Here is a 23,951-nt window from a genome sequence, read left to right on the forward strand (position 1 = left end):
AATCATATCCTAATCTTTTCATAATTAGTAATTTAAGAGAACATTACTATATTTACATATTATTAGCATGATACTCTAGAGTTTAATTTGTTCCCATAAAATTTTATATTATAGTACTATATAAAGACTATATCCTATATCAACCAAAACAAAAAATACCAAGGAGGAGGAAAGAAAAATGAAGTCTTCACAATTCAATTTGCCAATAATTTTTCTTGTTTTGAGTATATATTATTCATGTTCTTTGGTTCATTGTATACAATTCAACATAGTAATCAACAATGAATTAAGAGCTAATTTAGGAGCTCATTGTATAATTATGGGTTTTGATGATGGAAGTTTCCCAATTCCACAAGGAACTAAAGATTCTTTACCAGTGAATTTTGGTGATCCAAAACAAGAAGCAATTGCTACATGTGCTTTGAGTGCTCAAACATCAAAAGGGTTATTACATGGTACATTTGTTCTTTTTGATAATCATAGAGATTCTAAAAGATGTGCAAATAATATATGTGAATGGCATGCAAAGAATGATGGATTGTATCTCAAACTTCAAGGCAAACAAGTTTTGCAATTCAAATGGTCCCCTTAGTATTAGTTAATTAATTACTATGAGATTTGAATTATTGAAGGGAAGGGGAATAATAAGTGAAATTTACATGTTGTTGGTTGTTTTTGTTAATATTTATTCAGTGTTTTGTAATAAGAATATGATGAAGTAAGAATGTTTTATTAATAATAGATTTTTGAGTTATGTGATAAAGTTTGAATTCGTGATATGAGTATAACTTATATGAATTATCCCCTTGGTATAAGGAGTTTTACGGTGCTCAAATAAAATTTAGTTTATGTCATCATTAATTTAAATTTTACCTAATTCACAGATAATATTTATCCGTTGAGCTTCATGAATCGTCCCCCGAAAAAGGTTATATGGTTTGAACTATATGAATGCGCTCATGGAGTTTGAAACTCTCACAAATTTTCACATTGTGAAAGTTTAAACTCCAAAAATCATTTTTGAAGCCCGAATAATAAATGTTTGAATTCCACGAATCCTTCATGGAACTTCAAACTAAACTCTAGCAAATTATCGAACTCTCGCACATTATATTGAAGCTTCACTTGTCAAATTTTCAAACTCCAGCACAGGTCATCTATTGTTTTATCTTAGAGTATTTTATTCAAATAGCATTTTTCGTATTAAAAAGTGAATATTTCATACTTACATTTTGAACGACTAAATTTTTTAATAAGCATTCCAAAAACTGATCATCCAAGCTATTTTTTTCGAAAATAAATAAATACAGAGAACCAAAATTGAGCGTAAAAACAAATACCAAGAGGAAAATGACCCTTTAATTTCCGCACATATCGTAAAAGCAGCGGCTAATTTGAAAATCCGTTAAACTCCATTCTCTCCTCTCTTAATTTCACAAATGTACAAACAATTAATTCTAAAAAAATAATAATTATATTTTACTTCTCATAAAAAAAGATATGTAACTGGAAAAAAAAAGAATACACACCAAATCATCTGACCTGCAAATCTTACTGTTCCACATCTAGAGCCCGTTTGGATTGGCTTTAAGTTGGTCAAAACCAACTTAAAGCCCTTTTTTAGCTTTTGGACGTGTTTGCCTAATGCTGACTTTAAGCCATAAAGTTCTTAAAGTCAGTCAGAAATGAAAAGTTAGGATTCCTAACTTTTTTTTTCAAAGTGCTTAAAGTCATTTTCTTTGACCATGGAAATTACTTTTATATCCTTTATATTATAACTAAATTCTCAAACTACCTTTTTTATTCTTTTAACCATAAAATTCACATCATAAGCACTTTTATCCAAACACTCAACTGCTTATTTATAAAAATAACTTTCAGCACTTCAAAGTTCTAAAAGCACTTTATACATAAAAGTTACTTTTTTTAAGCCCAGCCAAACGGGCTCCTAGACATTTAATTTCCAGGTTCTATTTTCTACTTATTTATCTATCATCAGATGTTTTTTTTCTTAATCTGATTTTTCATCTGTCGGAATTTATACACAAAAATATTTGGTTATTGGCGAAGAATCATTATTTAATATTTTTAATATCGAATCAGGATCAACTAAGTCAAAAATTGAGAGATCTAGTTGAAATTATTCGTTTGGAAATTTCCCCTTAAGCCAATCATAGATTTTTCTCTCTATTGGAACAGTAGGGCCGTTATGCTCATTAGCCAACTTGTTGAGTTTGAATCGATCATCAAACCAACAAAAAAAAAACAGGACAAGATTGTAGTAATTGTATTAAATTTCTTGGCAGAGTCTCCTTGAATCCATAAGATGTGGATCGGAGGCTGTGACTTAGGAGTCAATAAAGTAGGTGAAAATTGAAGGACGGTTCAAATCCTAAAAAGAAAGAACGTTAGACGATGTTTTCTAATTGTCTAAGTTGTGATGGGCAAAGTAATATGATATCCGTGTTTGGTGAGAGATAGCAGATATGCCATAGAATAGTTAAAGTGCACGCAAGGTGGCTTGTGAACCACTATTTAATTTAGCAGAACAATTTTTTCAAATTAACTTGTTAGTGAATGTATGATAGTGTGAAATCGTACACCTATTTGCCGTTTGTTTGTGAATTATATTGTGGAAAATGTTGGAAGAAAAGGGTAATCATATTGTGAAAAAAAATGATGGAAATAAATTGTGGAAGATTAGTATGTTAGGGGTTGTTCCATGGGAAAGAAAAGTTTGCTAATCTGACTATTTACATCACAATTATGTAGAACTCGTATTTGATAGATTGGGAGCGCAAAGGCTCTGACAAAGGGGGAGACTGTGTTTGTGATTTGCGGTTCTTCAAATTGAGGTAAGTTAAACGTTTAAACTTCAATTGAGATATATTTTTGAAAAAATAATAATAAGTGTGTGGGATTAGGGGTACCATATAGGTGAGGTGACGAGTGCCTATGCGGGTACCAGGTGAGATATACATATACCTTAACTATTTTTAGCTGATTAATTATGTGATTGTTTGGCATTGTATGTAAATGGTGACTATCATAGTTAATTGATCATATGTTTATGCATCGCTCTAAATATTTCGTACATTTGTGATACTTGAATAGCCTAGGTTCACTTTTTGTACAGTTTATATGCCATATGGGGCCATATGCTACTCATTACATATATGATCATCCATACTTACATTCTGTGATGATTCATGAGATGATGGCTTGCCGGATCGTTTGATATGGTTGATTGATATTCATATTGTATAATGCATTCTTACATGTGATAGCCCGACCGAGTGATACATGCCCGATGAGAAGTTTTGGGCGGGTATATGAACTTCACGAGTCTACATCACAACTCCCAGACACCCCTGTTGAAATACCTATGCATACTGATAGTTTATATAATTTGCTGAATTGCATTCTGTATACAACAACAACAACAACAACAACTCAGTGAAATCCTACAACGTGGGGTCTGGGGAGGGTAGAGTGTACGTAGACCTTACTCCTACTAAGGTAGGACGGCTGGATTGCATTCTGTATCTATCTGTAATTTATGGAAAACTTATTTGTTGAACTTGAGCTTTTCTGCCTTTATTGTTCATTAACTTGTTTATCATTAATGCTTATACATGTCTTGTACTAACGCAAGTGCTTTCAGCAATCAAATCTCGTTACTACTTTGACAATATCAGTTAATAATACTTACTGGATATACGTTGTTTATATACTCATACTACACTTGTTGCATTCTTTTCGATGCAGGTTTTGATTTGTGTGATAGTGGAGTTTGCAAAGAAGTTTGAGTCAATGGTTGTTCATCTATAGATTTTAGGGTGTGTTGCTTGGTTGATCCACAACATCAAAATTTCCTTATTGTAATTTGTTTCCTATCTTTTTGTTCTAGACAGTTGTATTAGCTTATTTCAAAATTGTATATTCTTTTTTTATAACCTTTTCCAAACTTGTGTACTCTAAAGTTTGAGGCTTTTGTACCAACAACTTTGGATTTTAGGGGTATAGTTAGTCTATTATGCATTTTTTGATTATCAGACTTATTTATGAGTTTCATAAACTTTCTGTTTTTACTTTTAGCTTTTAAGAACAAAAGAAATAAATGTCAAACACATAAATATTCAAATCAATCAAAACTTAAAACTTTTATATATAAAAAATTAGTATTGAGTTGTATCAATAGACTAGTCTATAAAGAAATAGAAGAGACCTAGAAATAAGATAATCAAATAAATAATTTTATAGTTGATAAATAGTTCAAAGAGTAAATTGTATCCATTACTTAGAGCCCGTTTGGATGGGCTTAAAAAAAGTAGTTTTTATGTATGAAGTGCTTTTAGAACTTTGAAGTGCTGAAAGTTATTTTTATAAATAAGCAGTTGAGTGTTTGGATAAAAGTGCTTATGATGTGAATTTTAGGGTTAAAAGAATAAAAAAAGGTAGTTTGAGAATTTAGTTAAAATATAAGGGATATAAAAGTAATTTCCATGGTCAAAGAAAATAACTTTAAACACTTTGGAAAAAAAGTTAGGAATCCTAACTTTTCATTTTTGACTGACTTTAAGAACTTTATGGCTTAAAGTCAGCATTAGGCAAACACGTCCAAAAGCTAAAAAGAGGCTTTAAGTTGGTTTTGACCAACTTAAAGCCAATCCAAACAGGCTCTTAGTCTATATATATTGTTCTGCTAAATTAAAAAGAGGGTAATTAGTTTAATATTATAAGCTATTCTTTGTTTTTAGTTTATTTCAGTAAAATATATGTAGTAGAAATTCTAGTTGAATTAGTTTTAAAAAGATTACATAAGATTTGCAATGTTGGGCTATGCTTACACAGACAATTACACATTTATTATTTGAATAAAACTCCTATGTTATCTTGGTTAAGTTGGACTTTGCAAAATATAACCAACTTAATTGGGTGATTCTTAAGAATGACATTGGAGGTGACTTGATCAATCTTGAACTTTTCACCTTCATTGTTCTATATTAAGTCTAATAACTTTTGATTTTTGACCTTTAATATTTTTCCATGAGGCAAGCAGCGTTCATGATATGTCATTGAGCGTAATTTTCTGCACCTCATTGATTTCAAGCATGAAATTTATTATGGTCGTTTGGTTTGAATACAAGTTACGATGATGTTAGTTATAATGAGATAAGTTATTCTGAAATTATTTCTTATTGATTGTTTGGTTTGTTGTATTTCAAAATAATATGCATTGCTTAGATTTTAAGAAAAAGTTTTTTTGCAAATCAAAATACCCCTCACTTTATTTCATTTCAATATCCAAAATTATGTCATATGTCACGTAACACAATTTGATGGGTACTTTATTTGGACACGATATTTAACTTATATTTATATTATGTTTTTTCCGACATCTAACCACTTTGAGACAATTTTAGACATAAAATTAGTAAAGTTTAACTTCAGTCATTACTTTAGTGTGTGTTCGATACGAAGGAAAAATATTTATTTTTCATAATAAGCTAGAAGGGTATTTACCTGTGAAGCATTGTTCTATCACAGCCTAAAACCTCTCCAAAACCTTTTGCTGTTGCTCCTCTCCCTGTGAGAAAAGGGGGAGCAAAATGTCCCTCTGTCGTCTTCTTTCACCAAGATTGCGATTGCTAATCAACACTGTAGGTACTTAATCAAATACCCTCTTGAAAAATATCAGCCTTTTCCCCTTTTTTTGCCTTATAATGTTGTTTCTTGATTCTGGTGTTGGGTTGGGGGTTGAATGATGTGATTATTTCATCTGTATTTATTGCAAAAGTGTACCTTCTTTGTATTCGTAGAATTAGGCTGGTGAATAAGTAGTTTATCAGATAATTCATTTGGAAAGATGTATTTTTCCCCCCTCTCATTTGGTCTCAAAATGTTGGTTTCTGATTATCTTTTCTAGTTGTGGAGTGGATGCAGGTTGAGGGGTATTGATTTTATCACTTGTATGTGTTAATGAACCTATTTGCAGAATGTAGAAGAGTGAATAAGTAGTTTATCAGATACCAATTTGGAAAAAAATTACGTCTTTTTTCTTTGATAATTTTTTCTGTGAAAGATATTCTTGGTTGTTTATATTGGTTTTGGGGAGGGAGGGTCGAGAAGTACTGTTTCTTTTTCCTTCTCAGTTTTATGTGTTAATGGAGCTAATTTCTATTTACAGAATGTAGAAGATGGTGTTCTTCAGTGAATGATAAGGGTGAAATTTCACAGCCTTTGAAGAAATCAGAAGTGGTGGAGCAGCAGAAAGCCATGGATGTGGAGATAGCTGAAAAGAAGTAACATCTCTTAATTAGAAATGCTTATGAGCCTTTAGCTGCATTTTGAGCTAAACTATTTGAATGAAAATTGATGATAATATAGGCGAGGTTCTCAAAATTATTAGTTGCTTATTAAGTATGCATTTGCAAGATTATGAGTTTAGTAGTTTTGGTAGTAAGACGTGAAGCTGATATATGTATTCATTTTATTTTTTGATAAGATAATGGATTTCATAGAAGGCATTAGGAAGATGCATAAATTACAGAGCATAGAAAAGTAAAAGACATTGTTAGTTCTATTACAAAAGGCTAATCTTTAGTTAAGGAACTAACACATCCATCTGAGCATCCTCATCTCCGCTATCTTTATCTTCTGAATGTGTACGTTCTTGATAGGACAATACTCTGCCTCATAAAATAGTCTAAGTCTTACCACCAGTATGTAGAATTTACCTTTAAGCCTTGATGCCACATTTTTATCACAAGGTACCCCGGATGGGAGCCTCAATTTCAAGCACTCTGCTCCAATACGATGAGCAACATCATTGTCAATCATCCCATTTTCTTGTATTATAGACTCAAGATACTTGAAACTTTCTCTCTTGGGTATGGATAAATGAAGTTGGAGTGTGATTAGACAGGCTGTAGTTATCAAAATAAGATTAGAGGGGATTGTGATACCTTGCTGTACAAAATTCAAATGTTTAGGCTTTATCTTGTAGGAGAATTATATGATAAAAACATGTAGCACACAGAATTGAAATAGGATAATTGAATTGGATGAGTACTACGGGAATGCTATGTGATGAAAGAGCACCTACTAGAGTGAGAGGCAAGTTTTGAATGGTTGTGAGACTAATAATGTTATATGGGAAGGAGCATTAGGCTTTTGTGGCACAACAATATCCACAAGATGAGTATCAACGAATAAGATGTTTTCTGATGAAGCATACAAATAAAATGTTAAGATAGACATGTACTCGTACAAGATTGGAAATAATCACATCCGAGGCAGACAGTACAAGTAGAACACAAAGATGATAAATGAGAATAAGATGGTTTGACTCTGTCCTACGTAGACCTCCGAATTCACCAGTACTTTAGTGCGGCAGTATGGTGTTAAAAAAAGAACAAGATATACTTAAAGTCACATGGAGGGTAGCTGTCTCAAGGATATGCACTCTCTTTGAATCTATGTGGATTTAACTAAGAAGAGGGCATAATATAAGCAAAAAACTTCATATAGGAAATGAGGTTTAGTAGTGTTAGTACACTTATAGAAGGTATGGTGTCAGGTAGATATTTGTACGTGAAGTGTAGAGAACCTCTAATGCTTCCAATATGTCTTGCTAAATAAAAACTGACATTGGAATTAAACATGTCCAAATGAAGCAGAATGGATATTGAGGATTCATATAGTGTCACGACCCAATTCCTTAGGTCATGATGACACCTACTATAACCCTCTAGTAGGTAAGCCAACCCGTCAACCCGGAACTTCAAGTAATGGGTTTGAGGGCAGAAACTAAATAAGAGCATCGAATTATAAATGTAAACAGAATGAATAAGCGGAAGTAAACTAAAACATGTTTTAAACAACTAAAGATCCCTCCCAGAATCTGGAAGTCACAGTACAGAGCTGCTACAAAATAAAATACGAGTACAAGTTCCGAAAGTGGACTGAAAATATATATAACAACTGGCTAGTCTCAGAAGGCAAAAGACGGGCCATCCATGCTGAAGGAGACAAGAATGATCCAAAAACGCCAAGTACTCACCCTAGTCTCCGAAGTTGACTGCAACAGGCTCGATTTATCCACGTCGATAGTTGGTGCTCGGTCCTGCATCACGAAAGTAGATGCAGAGTGTAGTATGAGTACCAAGACAACAGGTACCCAGTAGGCATCATAGGCCGACTGAGCAGAAAAGGTAAAAACAATATGAAAGAGAGTAATAGCCTAAATAAGAGTCAACATAAGCATAAAAGAGGGAAAGAGTACTACCTATGAGAACTACAGCTAACTATACCCAATTAGGCCCCCATAAGCCCAACCGGGACACTCGTGCGTAAGTTAAATAAAAATCCGGACGAACCCCCATAAGCCCGCCGAGTACACAGAATAGCTACAACTACCAAGGCTAGGAACCAAGAATCTGAGATGTTAGGAGCCGAAGTACTATATCATTTCCAAACCCAGAATCTCTAAGAGTCAATCAATCTAGTGATGACTTAGGGGTCGAGGCTGGGACTGGGACCCAGAGGCTCACCTGAATGTTCAAAGTGGTCAAGGCCGGGACTGGGTATCCGGATGCTTTCCATAATACATAAGTGCGGTCGAGGCCGGGACTGGGTACCCGGATGCTCGCCGTATTACATCGGTGCGATCGAGGCCTGGACTGGTACCAGGATGCTCGCTGTAACACATCGATATGATCGAGGCTAGGACTGGATACCCGGATGCTCATCATACTAGCAAGTCGGCGGAGGCCGGGGCTGGGTACCCGGATGCTCCCCGATAATTCAGAATGGAGGCCGGGACTGGCTACCCGAATGCTCATAGATCATTTATCCCATGATGCCAAACATTCTACTTCCCAGCTAGAATACAACAGTACCAAAAATCTTTTCCCAAATGAGTCAACTGCTATGCCGCCAAAAATGGAACCGGAGCCAAGTGCAATGATCATGAAATCTAATATTGCCGATGCATCACGAAAATCACGATTGTATCGATTTATGGATGAGGATATTCTTAAGAGCAAGGGTAACGCCTAACTAAGGCCAAACTACCAGGCACTAGCGCTCTACACCATTCTACAAGGATCTAAGTCCATCGGAACGACGCCGGGACATCTAAAGCAAGTTTACATCCTATACTAAGGCCAACATACCCCGCAGTATCAACAACATGCTCATTCAACTCTCCTTATAATACTAACAAATAACGACAAGATACACATGTTTCTAAATATCCAAAAACCCGATAATAAGCCTAAAGCATAATTTCTACCACCTAAGATATACAATCAAACTACCCAACCCAAATTCCAACTATTTCAACATGCTTTCACACATTCCAGCTCAATCTAAAGATAGGTAAAACCGTAGCCTACCTGTAGGCTAAACAAGCGGGCTCCAAATCACTGTGCCGGAGTTTTTCCCTTTCGAACGGCCTTGGAACGCTGTCAAGCTGTCAAAAATAGAACCACAACGTCGATATGGTCGTTTAGACACTAATTTCATAATTTTTGGAGATGGACCAATTTTGGGATCGAAAACGGGAATTGTGGGACCCACATATGAAAATACGGATTTGACCCCCAAAACAGGTTCTAAACATCACCCCAAGCTCACAAATCAGATTTATAACACAATTCAGGGTGGGAAATTACGTAAGACGATCAAACAATCAATTCCCACATTTTCAAACTAAGAAAACAATATAAGGCAGCCTCTTTACATGTCGATTTCTCAAAAACGAAAATCTGTCGATCAAAACAAATTACACCATGACGTTCCTTGCAAAAAACCCCACAATCTAGCCTTAAGAATTACTCAAAACGGAGTTATATTGACCAAGATACACTCTTCCAAAATTTCACAAAATTTCATTCCGAAAATGACTAAATCAGTAACTGAAAATGCATTTTTACCTCAAACGAAGCTTCTCCTCGCGTTTCTGAGATTACCACGAGAATCCTCACGAAATTCTCTTGAATTTTGACCCTTGAATCACCAAAATCGGGTTTATATAGGTCAAGAAACAATTACTCAAAGTTCTTCAAAAACTCAATCCGAAAATGGACACAGCTGCAATTAAAATCGCGAGTTTTACCTGAATCGAATGCTCCAAATCAATTTTCAATCTCTCCAATGTGTTCTCCACGAAAAACCTCACAATTTTGCCTTTTGAATCACCAATTTGGAGCCCTAATGTTCAAGTTATGGGGTTTTAAAGTTGAGTGAAAAACCCAAAAATGATTTGTTTTGCTGCATCAGCTTTTTGCTGCAATATATGATTTTGGAAAAATTTCAAAATCTTCGACGGGGTGCTCGGAATTCGTTCGGAATTCGATAAAAATAAACCAAATATGCTACCCTACTAAATTCGACATTCCGGACTCAATGGCGCATTCAGAATTTCCATACGAGATCATTTTAATAAAAAGTGGGTCCCACGCCCAAGAGTCATTTTAAGTCATATTCCACAACGGGCCTCGATATTAGTCCGGAAGCCTTGAAAAGCGAACGAAGGGTCGTTCTAGACCAAAATCAACATTTCGGAACTAACCGCGCTGTCAGAATTTTTATTCGAGCGCGTTTTCCAAGAATGTTGACCAAAGTCAACTATAGGCTAAGTTTCAAAGCCAAAAGCGCCAAATGGCCCCAAACTCATATCAATTGCCTCGATAGTCATTCCAACAGTGCTACTAGACTAATTTGGTCATTCCGGAGCTGATGGAATCATCAGAATTTGAATCCGAGATCTCGCTAACCCAAAACTCTAAAAGTCGCAACTAAACTAACCTACAACAACAACAACCCAGTGAAATCCTACATTGTGGGGTCTGGGGAGGGTAGAGTGTACGCAGACCTAACTCCTACCAATGTAGGACGGCTGTTTCCGAAAGACCCTCGGCTCAATAAACTAAACTAACCTAGGCCTTCAAAATACCAAAATGGACTCGGGACCTCTAAAAATTCAACCAACACTTCTTCTAGACCAAAAACCATCTCCTGAATCCAACGGAGTCGTCGGAATTCCATTCCGAGCATCGGAACTCCAAAAGTTGACCTTGAGGGTCATTACATATAGCCGGGTCCAAGTTTGGGATTGATGTGTAGTTGTTATGAATCATGTTGCTTGGAATCTTCAAAATCCCTGCACATTCGTGTCGAATGTCAGTCCAACATGATTTGGGTGTAGAATCCGCATTGGATTTGGTCAACCTGACTTGTGTGCTTTAACTACACTTATGGCCAAGAACTATAGGTTAATTGAGTAGTTGGTTTGATTTAGAGTTTGTGTTATATATATAGAACATTTTATAATTGTACAGCATAACTTATGAATAAAGTATTAAGTATTTACAAAGAATTTAATTGTACTAGCTTTTATTTAATAACATTGATTATTTGTGCAAAATATATACTTGCATTACGACTTATATGTTGAATATACATTTATTAGACATATCATAGCACCTGTACTTCAGTTCGTAGCCCCGAATCCTAAAATTTATTTGATGAAGAATTCAACCTCTAGATCTACACCCTTATGGGATATCTGCACCCATATCCGAGCAACATAGTTTGTAAATGATGTCTCATCTTCAAAAGGTCAGGGCGATCTTCCTTTGGGAATACATGCCTACAAAATAGCTATTTAACTGAAATTGTTTTAACTGTCGTAACTGTCCAGTGGAGCTCATTATAATGAAATGTGTTGCAGTTTTACTGTGGACATGAATGTTGGGTATCTAAAAGTATAGAGAAAACAATGTTTTATAACTAAGTTAGAAGGTGAATTGGGATTTGGTAGCAGTGCTCCGAGATATGAAATGGATATCATATTAGTGATGGACTAATTTCATGCAGATCAGTTGCTTTTCACTTCTTTGGCTTACCCAGTCTATGCAGTAATGTCATATTTATAGGGGGCTTCTTTTCTTATTTCTTCTTTTTTGCTCTCTGTATTTGATAATATAGTTGCTTAAGCTTGCAAAAATCTACGGTATTTTGTGTGTTTGAGTCTGTGGGTATCTGTTTTTTCCATTACGCAACGAGTAAACTTTTATTTCTGAAACAAGTTTATCCTCTAATATCTCATTTGTTCTGAAACATATCTCGGATCATTGTTGTTATAGGCATAATACTCAAATTGAAGAGGTATTTCCTAGAAAAACACATGTCCAGAAGGAAGTAGGACTGTGGAATAGTTTGGTAGCGATCCTTCAAATAACTAAAAAGAAGATATTTGGAAATCTTATGGAGCAGAAGATCAGTAGCACTTGTGAATTAACTTCGACTTCTGGACTTAAGGATTCTGATGATGTTGCATCTGCTGATAGTCATGATAGTGGAAGTATGAACAATCTTAAGATTACAATTCATTCAGAAAGGACATCTAAAACTAATATGGAAGAAAATGTTGACAGTAAAACATCTCTGTCTTCTTATGCAGACAAGAGTATAGCTGCTGAGGTTGTTAATATGAAAAACACTTCAAATTCAGTTGTGACTGAAGAATTGCTAAATATCTCTTCAAAGGAATTTGAAGGAAGCGCTGACTACGGGGTAAATGGCATGTCTTCTGGTGCATCTTCTATCTGCGGAAAAACCAATTCCAATGACGATGTTCAACTGTTTAATGATTTCCATCATTCAGAGTTAGTTAAGAAAGAGAGAGAACAATTGCTAGCTGAGGAAGCATCAAGTGTAGAAATCAGTTCTGGCGAAGAGATCCTGTCAAAATCTGAGGAAGCATGTATTGTAGAACATCGGATGCAAATTGAGATACCTAGAACATCACATAGAAATCCTGCAAGTACAACTGCATCTGAAAACCTGGAGGAGGACATTATGGAGTTGCTTAAATTTCCATACAATTTAGAACTTGGACAGAGGGATACCTCTTATTCATCATGTGTCTCAAAGAGGGTTGCCAGCTTAGTAGATGTTTCTCAGGAAAAAGGAAATAATGAAGTGGAGTTGGAGGGTAAGAATGTCCAAATGCAAAAAGAGGAAGTAATATCAGACATTATTTCAATTTTTGGGGACAGAACATCCAATCTCAGGCAGGTTGAACGTTCTAATAGTTTCTTACTGAGTGAAGCAACCAACAAATGGCGGGACGTTCTTGTAAAAAAACCAGTTTCCTCTGCAAACGAACATTATCCAGCCAAAGACATCTCTATTCCGTTCTCACTTTCTAATACCAAGATGGACGAAATTTCATCAGTCTCCAATAATTCTTCTCACATGGAGGCTGATCATCGAGCAATCCATCAGATTATTGACCCAAGGAGTGAAAAATCTGTACCTATAGAGTTTGAGCACCTTAATGAAACTTCTCAGAATACTTTCGGAAAGAGTGGCGACATAAAGAGCTTAATAGAATGTATTAGGGTGCTCCCTCCTCAAGATCCATCTGTTATTAGGCCTGAGGAAATTGTTGTTGACGGAAGTGTTGACAGATATAGGAACAGAAGTGCACTTAACAGCATCCAAGCACAAACTGATAATCAGTCATTTGACAGGGAAAAAAGAAAGACTTCATCTCAGGATGGGCTATCTAACGAAGTCCTCCAATATCTCAACCTTGGTGATGGAAGAACAGAGATCAGGAATGCTGCACCCCATGATTTCTTCAAATCAATTGAAACTAAAGAGATTGCATCTTTGAGGGAAAAAGCTAACCTGAACAAGGATGAGGATGCCTCTTTATCTGAAAAGTTATCTGATGAAAACAAAATCACGATAAAGTTCGTGAACGTAAAAGCTACAAAACATGATGTCTATAATGTTTTCAAGGGTTGTGGGGCTATTACGAAGGTTGTGTTTCCAAGTGTCAAATCGACCAAGTATAAAGCTGCACACATTTATTTTGAGGTATGTTTTCAGTATTCCGGTCTTTGACCATTTTGTTTCAGGGCTGTTTTCTCGACTTCCTTTAGTTGTAAAAATAAATAAATTATAGAGCAATTAAAAACAAAAAGGAAAAAAAAGAACAAGGACAAAAGGAAAAAGAGAAACAAAATAAGAAAGAAATAATTAGAAACAAGAGAAAGACACATATTTTTCGCACCAATATGAAATGAGCTGCACTTCAGCAGGAAAGCAGACAGTGCTGATGTACCTTGGTTATGCTTGTTCAAGGAGATGTAGGGAGGTGTAGGGACTGAAGTTAGATCCTTCACTTGAAGCTGAAGGAAGTGTAGATCTAGTGTTCTACTACCCTGTAGTTTAATGAATAGATGCAAAAGTGAAATTGATTTAATGTTATACCAATTTTAACACGAAATGTTTTTAAAAATATTTGTGGTATAAAAAAAAAGGGCAAAATTATTTAGCAATACATCCTCTCTATGTTCAGCTTGAGGGGTTATAACCGATAATATGTCATGGTTTAACTTTCTTATGGAAGTATGTTCCGTACGGCAGAAGAAGTTTGTGCACTTTGTTTTTGCGTCGCTTCTTCACACGGCTTGCACAAAATGATATTTTCAGAACCAAGTTTGTCCTGCTGTGAATAAAATGTCTCCATTTTGAGAAACAAAATGGTGGAAGTGTGTAGGCTCATGATTTGAACAGCTAATTTCACATTCTAGTTTCCACTTACCATTTTTTGGCTTTTGCAGTCAGAAGAAGGAAGGCGAGAGGCTCTTAAAAGTTCTGATGTGGCCATTATGAATGAAGTAGTTGTGGACTCCACTTCTCCTCCGAAAGGGGGAGAGAGGATGTGTATACCTGATTTAATTGGTTATCCAGAAGTTCCCACCTCATTAGTAAAGCATCCTTCAAGGACAGTTATGATAAAAGAATTGAAGCACAACATGTCCTTTCATGACATTGAAGAAGCTCTAGCCTTCTGCGGAAGCAACATAACTGGAATTTTCTTTGGTTCGTCAAGCTCCGTTGCTTATGTGGAATTTGAGGTAATTTGCTTCTAATGGAATCACTTTCCTTGTTTCCCTCTTTTGAGTTCGTCCTATCTTGTAGGTTGACTAGTTGAGCTTTTCATTGACAAAGTGGATTTCTAATGCTAGCAAATACAGTTATTTACATTTAAAACCTTCTTCTGCCAGACAGTAGAGGGCAAAGAAATTGCTATTGAGAAGCATTCATTGATCATGCTTGGAGAGACACTATCAATCTTGCGAATCGATGCACCAAGAACAACTGTGGTGAGGATATCAAATATCCCTCAGCCTGCAATGAAAGTGATCACCCTTTGCAAATATCTGGGACAGACTAGGGACATCTTCATGAGAACAACTGGCATCATGGATGTGCATTTCAAATTTGCTGAATGGCCAAGAATGTTAGAGATTATAAACAGGTAGTTGCTTGCTTATCCGATATTCGTTTAGTTTAATTAGGCATTTGCTTCCCTCATCCTCATTTCTGATTTGATTCTGTACGTGCCAAGGCTGAACGGAATTGAAGTAGATGGTCAGCGGTTGGTAGCTAAGCCTGCACCTGTCTATCCCCCGGATGTCCTTAATGTTCTCTGGATCAACGAGAGGGGAGAAAGCATTTGAAAACCACATTCAACAGCATGCTGCTGCAAGTAGGAGGGAGTAAAGTTGATTTAACAGAACTTGTAGGTAAATTTTATGTTGGTGTACAAGAAACATAATTAACATAAGATGGTAAGGTTTGTTCATTAAACATTCTCGAAAATCCTTACGCATTTACTATTCTACTAAAAATATGTAGAGTGTGTAATCATTTACAATTTATTAAATATAAATTTGTAGAATGGTTCAATTTATATTAAATTCAAGATATATTAGTCCAAATAAATATTTTGGATTAATAAAATTGGGTCGATTATTTAAGCCCAATAAATGTGGATTTAATTAAAAACCTAAATCCATTGATTTGGGCTATAAAGATGACTCCACTTTGTTAAGCCTAATATCATCTCATCTTAGAGGCCCAAAATCATGTCACATGTCAAAGTTAGGTGGCAATCCAAGTCAAAATTAAATAAGCCACTAGAATTATGTCATGTGCCAAAGTTAGGTGGCAATCCAAGTCAAATTAAATAAGCCACTAAAATCATGCCACATGTCAAAGTTAGGTGGCAATCCAGGTCAAATTAAATAAGCCACTAAAATCATGCCACATGTCAGAGTTATGTGGCAATCTAAGTCAAATTAAATGAGCCACTAAAATAATGTCACGTGTCCATGTGACATGTTCTGACCAATCAAATTAAAACTCTTCAACAAAGAAATCTGATTGGTCAGTTCAAACCAACCAATCAAATCACACCCTCATACCACTCCCTACAACTATAAATAGGGGTCCTCATTATTCTGAAGGGTTTTTTTTTTGGAAGAACAAGAAGCAAGAAGAGAGCTCGTGGATCAAAGACCGCAAATTCTCTACAAAGCTACAAAGTTCAAGCAATCAAATTCAAGTTCAAGATTAAGAACGAAGAAGAAGATCAAGATCAAGTTACTTGTTCATCTTTACTGTTCGTCATAACCATACAAGTGTTCGTGACGAATATTTCAAATCCAAATTCGAAGACGAAGATTCAAGATCAAGCTATTCAAGCCCTTGACTCTAAATCAAAATTAAATTCAAGTTCAACGTATTTCATATTATTTGAAGAATCAGAGGATTATTATAGAGATTGTAACCGCATTACATTTTGAAATCAAATATTACACTTTGTTACTCCAATTTTCCGGTCTTGATTATTTATTTTTCTCGGCTCGAAAATTTGTTGTTTACAAATTTTGGCACGCCCAGTGGGACCATCTCTACCTCTCATCTCTTCACATCGATCATCAAACTTCAAGAACACTTAAATGGCATCTAAGAAGTTTGACTCCAGGACTATTATTGCTAAGGCTACTGATTCCAAGTTTTCCTCTGAGGTGGAGAACATACTGGATGCTACTATGGGAAGTTTGGGACCCATCACTAGGAACAGAGCAAACTTGCTAGGACAACAAGCACTTCAAGTGTCGTCCGCATCAGTTCCTATTTTTGATCTTCCATCTTCAAAGGGGGCAAGATTCTTTCCGAATGAATTGGAAGAAGGAGAGAATATAGCTGATATTGTTGAAAAGACGTTGGCTCGACTTAGTCCTTTTAACACGAAGAATTGCACTATTCAAGATGAAGATGATGTCTTGATCACTAGATCTGCCTCAGTCACTCCACGTAACTTGTTTCAGACAGATTTCAGTTTGAGGGAAAATCCATGCTTTGCTCCATCATCCATAACAGTCATCCAAGCGATGATGACTAACACCTCAACTGTTGAAGAACAACTGGCGAGTTTGACGAAGGCAATTGAAGGTCTAACAAAATATGTGCAAGATCAGGATAATCGAATTGTCAAGTTGACGGACAGAGTTGAGAATGTCATGGAGGGGGACTCAAGTCATGCACCTGGAAAACGTCCGATGATACAAGAAAAGGGAGATTCAGTTACAAAGCAAATAAATTTGGGGGATGAGCTGCAAGTAACTCCTGAAGGAGGAATTCCCATTCATCAACTGAAGGACTTTATTATGGGAACTATCAAAGATAAGTATGACGTGTCTTCAAAGTCATCATTCACATATGCAAAGCCATACACTTCAAGAATCGATGTTTTGAAGATGCCTGCAGGTTATCAACCTCCAAAATTTCAACAATTTGATGGAAAGGGAAATCCAAAACAACACATTGCCCATTTTGTTGAAACCTGCAATAACGCTGGAACATATGGAGATTATCTGGTCAAGCAGTTTGTGCGCTCCTTACAAGGAAATGCTTTTGACTGGTATACGGATCTCGAGGCAGGCTCTATTGATAGTTGGGAACAACTTGAGCATGAATTTCTTAATCGCTTCTATAGCACAAGGCGTACTGTGAGCATGGTTGAACTCACAAATACACGTCAATGGGAAGATGAACCCGTCATTGAGTTCATCAACCGATGGAGAAATGCAAGCCTCAATTGTAAGGATAGGCTTAGTGAAACTTCCGGAATAGAAATGTGTATTCAAGGAATGCGTTGGGGACTTCGTTATATCCTACAAGGTATTAAACCCAAATCGTTTGAGGAACTAGCCACACGCGCTCATGATATGGAGTTGAGCATGTCTGCAAGCGGGATTGAAGGACCAATTATTTATGGGCCTCGCAAGGGAAAAGACAAAATAGAGGTAAAGAAAGGGGGAAAATCGGCACCTAAGTTTGGAAACAAGGAGTCGATGAGTGTTAATGCCGTACCTTTGAAAGTGGCTACAAATCTAAGCAAGAATCAAAGGATGAAGACCACAACTTTTCAGAATAACGCTGGTAGAAAGCTGACTTTGAAGGAAATGCAGGTAAAAGAGTATCCTTTCTTGGACTCAGATGTTCCAGCAATTTTCGAAGAGCTTCTGGCGTTAAAACTATTTGAGCTACCTGAAATGAAGCGTCCAGATGAGGCTGGGAGGACTAATGATCCAAATTACTGCAAATATCACCGTTTGATGGGCCATCCTATTGAAAAGTGTTTTATCTTTAAGGAAAAGATTATGGACTTGGCCCGTGAAGGAAAGATATTGCTTGAAGATGAGAAGGAGAGTTCAAATCAAGTCTCTGTCACTTTTGGTTCACTTGACCCCATAGTTCTTTGCAACTTTGTCGAAATACATGATAGTGGTGATGACCTAGCCACATCACCATCAAAGATGATTAAATTTGGTGACTTCAAACCAATAAATGTTAACGTATCATCGCTTGTTCCTTTGATGAATGAAGTAATATGGGAAGATAAATCTCTAGAGGAAAACCAATCTTGCGGTGCTTATACTGATGATGAAGGATGGATTTTAGTGACACGACGAAGACGCCGTAAAATGAGCTTGCAAAGAGAACCAAATAAGCAAGTGACTAGAGCGAAGATAAGAACAAAGTGGTGCCATCCACCTACCCCTAAAACTCAAAGGGTAAAGAAGAATGTGAAGAAGTCAAGAGTCGAGGGAAATTACTATCAAAAGCAACGCCCTCCGGTGACATTAGAGGAATTCTTGCCAAGTTGGTTTCGTGAAAAGATTTCTCATCGTGACACCAAGGCCTCGTGTTGTAACATTGATAGAGAAGAGATGATGGTAGAAAGCTCATCACCATCATTACCTCCATCACATGAAGTCCCTATAAAGCCTCACTCTAAAGAAGTGGACACTTGTGATGCGAAGTTTACATTCACTAATGATAATCTTTTATTGGGTGAAGTGTTGCATAATCGTCCTTTATATATGGTAGGTTTTGTGCGTGGACATAAAGTGAATAGGATTATGGTGGATGATGGATCTGGGGTCAATATTCTCCCTATTCGTACTGTGAAAGAACTTGGAATACCGATAAATGAACTGTCTGAAAGTCGTCTGATGATTCAAGGTTTTAACCAAGGGGGGCAGAGAGCCATTGGTGCTGTCAAATTAGATATAACGATGGGGGATATGCGTTCGAGTGCATGGATGCATGTTATTGACTCAAAGACCTCGTATAACATCTTGTTAGGAAGACCATGGATACATGAGAACAAAGTAGTACCGTCCACCTACCATCAATGTTTCAAATACTTTGAAGATGGGGTTCAAAAGAAGGTAGTTGCTGATGATGAACCTTTCACAGAGACGGAAGCGCACTTCGCTGATGCAAAATTCTACTTAAAGAATTCAAAAGAAGTTACAGTTGATAACGTGATACCTGCTGATATCACAAAAAGGGTTGATGTAGCACCTGCTAATGCGAGGGTCATGATTGAAAAGGATAAAACGCTTTCAAATATGAGTAAAGTACCTAAGATAAGTGAGGCATCTTCAAGTAAGAAAATGATTCATGTTTCTCACTATGTCCCAAAGACAAACAAAGTCAAGATCCCACCCTCTGAGTTGCAGAGTAGTAAGTTGACATTCCCTATCAAGCAAATTGATGCGATCAAATCACCTTCAAAAATGATACAGGGATTTGTGAGACCATCGAATCATGATTCACATGAATCACTCCCTAAAAATCGTACAAATGAGGGTTTTGACCCGAATGCATATAAGTTGTTGGTGAAAGCAGGATACAATCCCAATGAAGCTTCTAAAGTAGGGAAGCTTCCAAATGAAGTTATTGAAAGGGCAAATCATGGCCTAAATCCAACTCAAAGGATGATGATAGAGAAAGGGTATGATGTCAAGCAATCGCGCGAAGGCTTGGGTTACAAACAACCGTCACCAATCTGAATCTCTATAAAAAGGATGAGCATCAACTATATTACCCCTGTGGAAGAATCTGTGATATTCAACAAAAAGCCTTCTGTGTTTGATCGACTTAGTGGCATGACTCCTAAGGTTTCTGCATCTGATCGACTAATAGAATCAACTCCAAAAATCTCAGTATTCGATCGATTGGGACCAATGAAGAAGAAATACAAGCGCCAAGGAGATTATAGAACAGTGGAAGAACGGGTATATGCCCGGGAGCATAATTCACCCAAGAATTGGCCCAGTTTGATCCCTTCTAGAATGAGGCGAGAAACAAAACTTGTAGTTTCATGTGGAGATGTCCTGAGAGCAAAAACTCATACCATAGTTCACACTAGGGAGTGAGATGAAGATGAAGAAAGTGTGGGATCATCAAATCACATCACAATTTGTGACGAAGAAAGTACTCCACTATATGCAAAAATTGATGATGGATTTGTTAATATTCATGCATGCCATCACATATCTTTTAATGATGGTGATCCTCAAGAAGATGAGGATGCTGAAGATGCGCCACCTGAACTCGAGGAAGGGATAAAGAATACTGTTGATGCATTGAAGGAAGTAAATCTTGGAGTTGATGATGATATAAGGCCTACATATGTAAGTGCTTCGCTGGATGACGATGAAGAAAAGAAATATATTGAGCTGCTTATGGAATTTAGGGATGTATTTGCTTGGAGTTACAAAGAGATGCCAGGGTTAGACCCTAAAGTTGCAGTTCATCGTCTTGCTGTAAAACGAGGTACTCGTCCTGTTAAACAAGCACAACGTCGCTTTAGACCTGAATTGGTTCCTTTGATCGAAACTGAAGTTAACAAGCTCATTGAAGCAGGTTTTATTCGTGAAGTAAAATATCCTACATGGATTTCAAGCATTGTACCTGTAAGAAAGAAGAATGGCCAAATACGAATTTGTGTTGACTTTAGAGATCTTAATAATGCATGCCCCAAGGATGAATTTCCTCTTCCAATCCCTGAGCTTATGATTGATGCTACAACTGGATACGAGGCAATGTCCTTCATGGATGGTTCATCTGGATACAATCAAATTCGTATGGCACCAAAGGATGAAGAACTTACTGCATTTCGCTCTCCTAAAGGTATATATTGCTACAAAGTGATGCCTTTTGGTTTAAAAAATGCTGGAGCCACTTATCAACGAGCCATGCAGAATATTTTTGATGACATGCTTCATAAAAATGTTGAGTGTTATGTCGATGACTTAGTAGTAAAATCAAAGAAGAGTGATGACCACTTGAAAGATCTGAGAATGGTGTTTGAACGGCTTCGAAGATACCAACTCAAAATGAATCCTTTAAAATGTGCCTTTGGAGTTACTTCGGGAAAGTTTCTCGGTTTTATTGTTCGACATCGAGGAATCGAGATTGATCAAGATAAGGTAGATGCTATTTTGAAGATGCCTGAGCCAAAAAATATTCATGAGTTGAAAAGCTTACAAGGAAAATTAGCATATCTTAGGAGGTTTATCTCAAATCTGGCTGGGAGATGTCAACCATTCAGTCGCCTTATGAAGAAAGATGTTCCTTTTGAATGGGACCAAGCTTGTACCAATGCTTTTGAGAACATAAAGTCTTATCTAATGAAACCTCCAGTACTTGTAGCTCCTATACCTGGAAAACCATTGATTTTATACATTGCAGCACAAGAAAGGTCAGTAGGAGCACTTCTCGCACAAGAAAATGATGAAGGGAAAGAAAATGCCCTATATTACTTGAGTAGGATGATGACACAAAACGAGATCAAGTATTCACCTATTGAGAAGTTATGTCTGGCACTCGTGTTCTCAATTCAGAAGATGAAGCATTACTTCCAGGCTCATATTATACAACTTGTCTCTAAAGCGAATCCTATCAAGTTTGTCATGTCCAAGCCTGTCTTAAGTGATAGGCTAGCAAGGTGGTACCTCCAGTTTCAACAATTTGAGATTGTGTATATATCTCAGAAGGCAGTGAAAGGACAAGTGCTAGCAGATTTCTTGGTCAATCATCCAATTCCGAATGATTGGGAGTTATCTGATGAATTACCTGATGAAGATGCAATGCTAGTAGAAATTCAGCCACCTTGGAAGATGTATTTTGATGGTGCTGCACATCGTGAAGGAGCCGGTGCTGGAGTGGTATTTGTCACTTCCCATGGAGAAGTTTTGCCATACTCCTTCACTCTAACACAAAACTGCTCCAATAATGTTGCTGAATATCAAGCACTCTTACTTGGGCTTGAGATGGCCATTGATATGAAACAATTGCAACTACAAGTTTTTGGGGATTCCAAGTTGGTGATCAATCAAGTCTGGGGTAATTATGAAGTAAAGAAGCCTGAGTTAATCCCATACTGCAATTACGCTCAAAAGATGATAGGATGGCTTGGAGAGGTGACTATTCAACATGTCCCAAGAAAGAAAAATAAAAAGGCTGATGCATTGGCAGCTTTAGCTTCTGCATTAGTATCTCCTGATGAAATACAAGTTGTGGTTTGCCAAAGATGGATAACTCCACCTCCAATTGAGCATAAAGAAGAATTTCAACAAGTTATCGCCACTTCGGAAGCTGATATTGACGATTGGCGACAACCAATAATAGATTACTTGTGTTATGGAATATTGCCAGAAAACCTTCGAAGAAGAACAGAAATCCGACGACGAGCCCCTCGGTTTCTTTATTATAAAAATACACTTTACAGGCGATCGTTCGATGGAGTTCTCTTACGATGTTTGGGGGCAGATGAATCTACTCAAGCTATGCAAGAAGCACATTCTGGAGTATGTGGAGCGCATCAGTCTGGACCAAAACTTCATTTTCACATAAAAAGGATGGGATATTACTGGCAAACCATGGTGAAAGATTGCTTAGATTACGTCCGAAGATGTAAAGCTTGCCAATTCCATGCGAATTTTATACATCAACCCCCAGAAGTATTGCACCCAACTATTGCCTCATGGCCATTTGAAGCTTGGGGTTTGGATGTTGTTGGACCACTACCTAAGTCCTCTGGTGGACATCTGTACATCCTGGCTGCAACTGACTACTTCTCAAAATGGGCAGAAGCTGTTTCTCTTAGAGAAGTAAAGAAAGAGAATGTCGCCAACTTCATTCGAGTTAATATTATCTACCGTTTTGGTATTCCTCGATACATATTGACAGATAATGGCAAGCCATTTGATAACAAGTTAATGACGAAGATATGTGATCTTTTTGGCTTCAAGCAACGCAATTCCTCTATGTATTATGCAGCTGCTAATGGTCTCGCTGAAGCATTTAACAAGACACTCTGCAACTTGTTGAAAAAAGTTGTTTCCAAGTCTAAGAGAGATTGGCATGAAAGAATGGAAGAGGCTCTTTGGGCATATAGGACTACGTATCGCACGCCAACACAAGCGACTCCCTACTCTCTTGTTTATGGAGTTGAAGCAGTTCTTCCACTTGAACGTCAGATACCGTCATTGCGCCTCGCCATTCAAGAAGGGCTCACTGATGAAGAAAATGCTCGGTTGCGCCTTGAAGAATTGGAGGCTCTTGATGAGAAAAGACTAGAGGCCCAACAAAGTCTGCAATGTTATCAAGCTCGTCTAGCTCGATCTTTTAATAAGAAGGTTCGTCTTAGATGCTTCCAAGTGGGTGATCAAGTTCTTGTTGTAAGAAGGCCCATTATTACTTCTCGTCGGTCT

The 23,951-nt window shown here is 36.9% G+C and overlaps 1 long non-coding RNA gene and 1 pseudogene across 1 annotated transcript; one reads left to right on the forward strand and one right to left on the reverse strand.

Moving 5' to 3' along the window:
* Window positions 1–5,568: 5,568 nt before the first annotated feature.
* On the forward strand, window positions 5,569–15,727 carry LOC129883157 (uncharacterized; annotated as a pseudogene).
* Window positions 7,906–10,194, reverse strand: LOC129883158 (uncharacterized). Its single transcript, XR_008765881.1, has 4 exons — window positions 10,124–10,194; window positions 9,942–10,014; window positions 9,402–9,478; window positions 7,906–8,128 (listed from the first exon to the last, which is right to left on the reverse strand). It is a non-coding gene; the product is annotated as an uncharacterized LOC129883158 (long non-coding RNA).
* Window positions 15,728–23,951: the final 8,224 nt, after the last annotated feature.

Source organism: Solanum dulcamara, chromosome 3 (genome assembly GCF_947179165.1).
Source record: "Solanum dulcamara chromosome 3, daSolDulc1.2, whole genome shotgun sequence".
Classification (NCBI taxonomy): domain Eukaryota; kingdom Viridiplantae; phylum Streptophyta; class Magnoliopsida; order Solanales; family Solanaceae; genus Solanum; species Solanum dulcamara.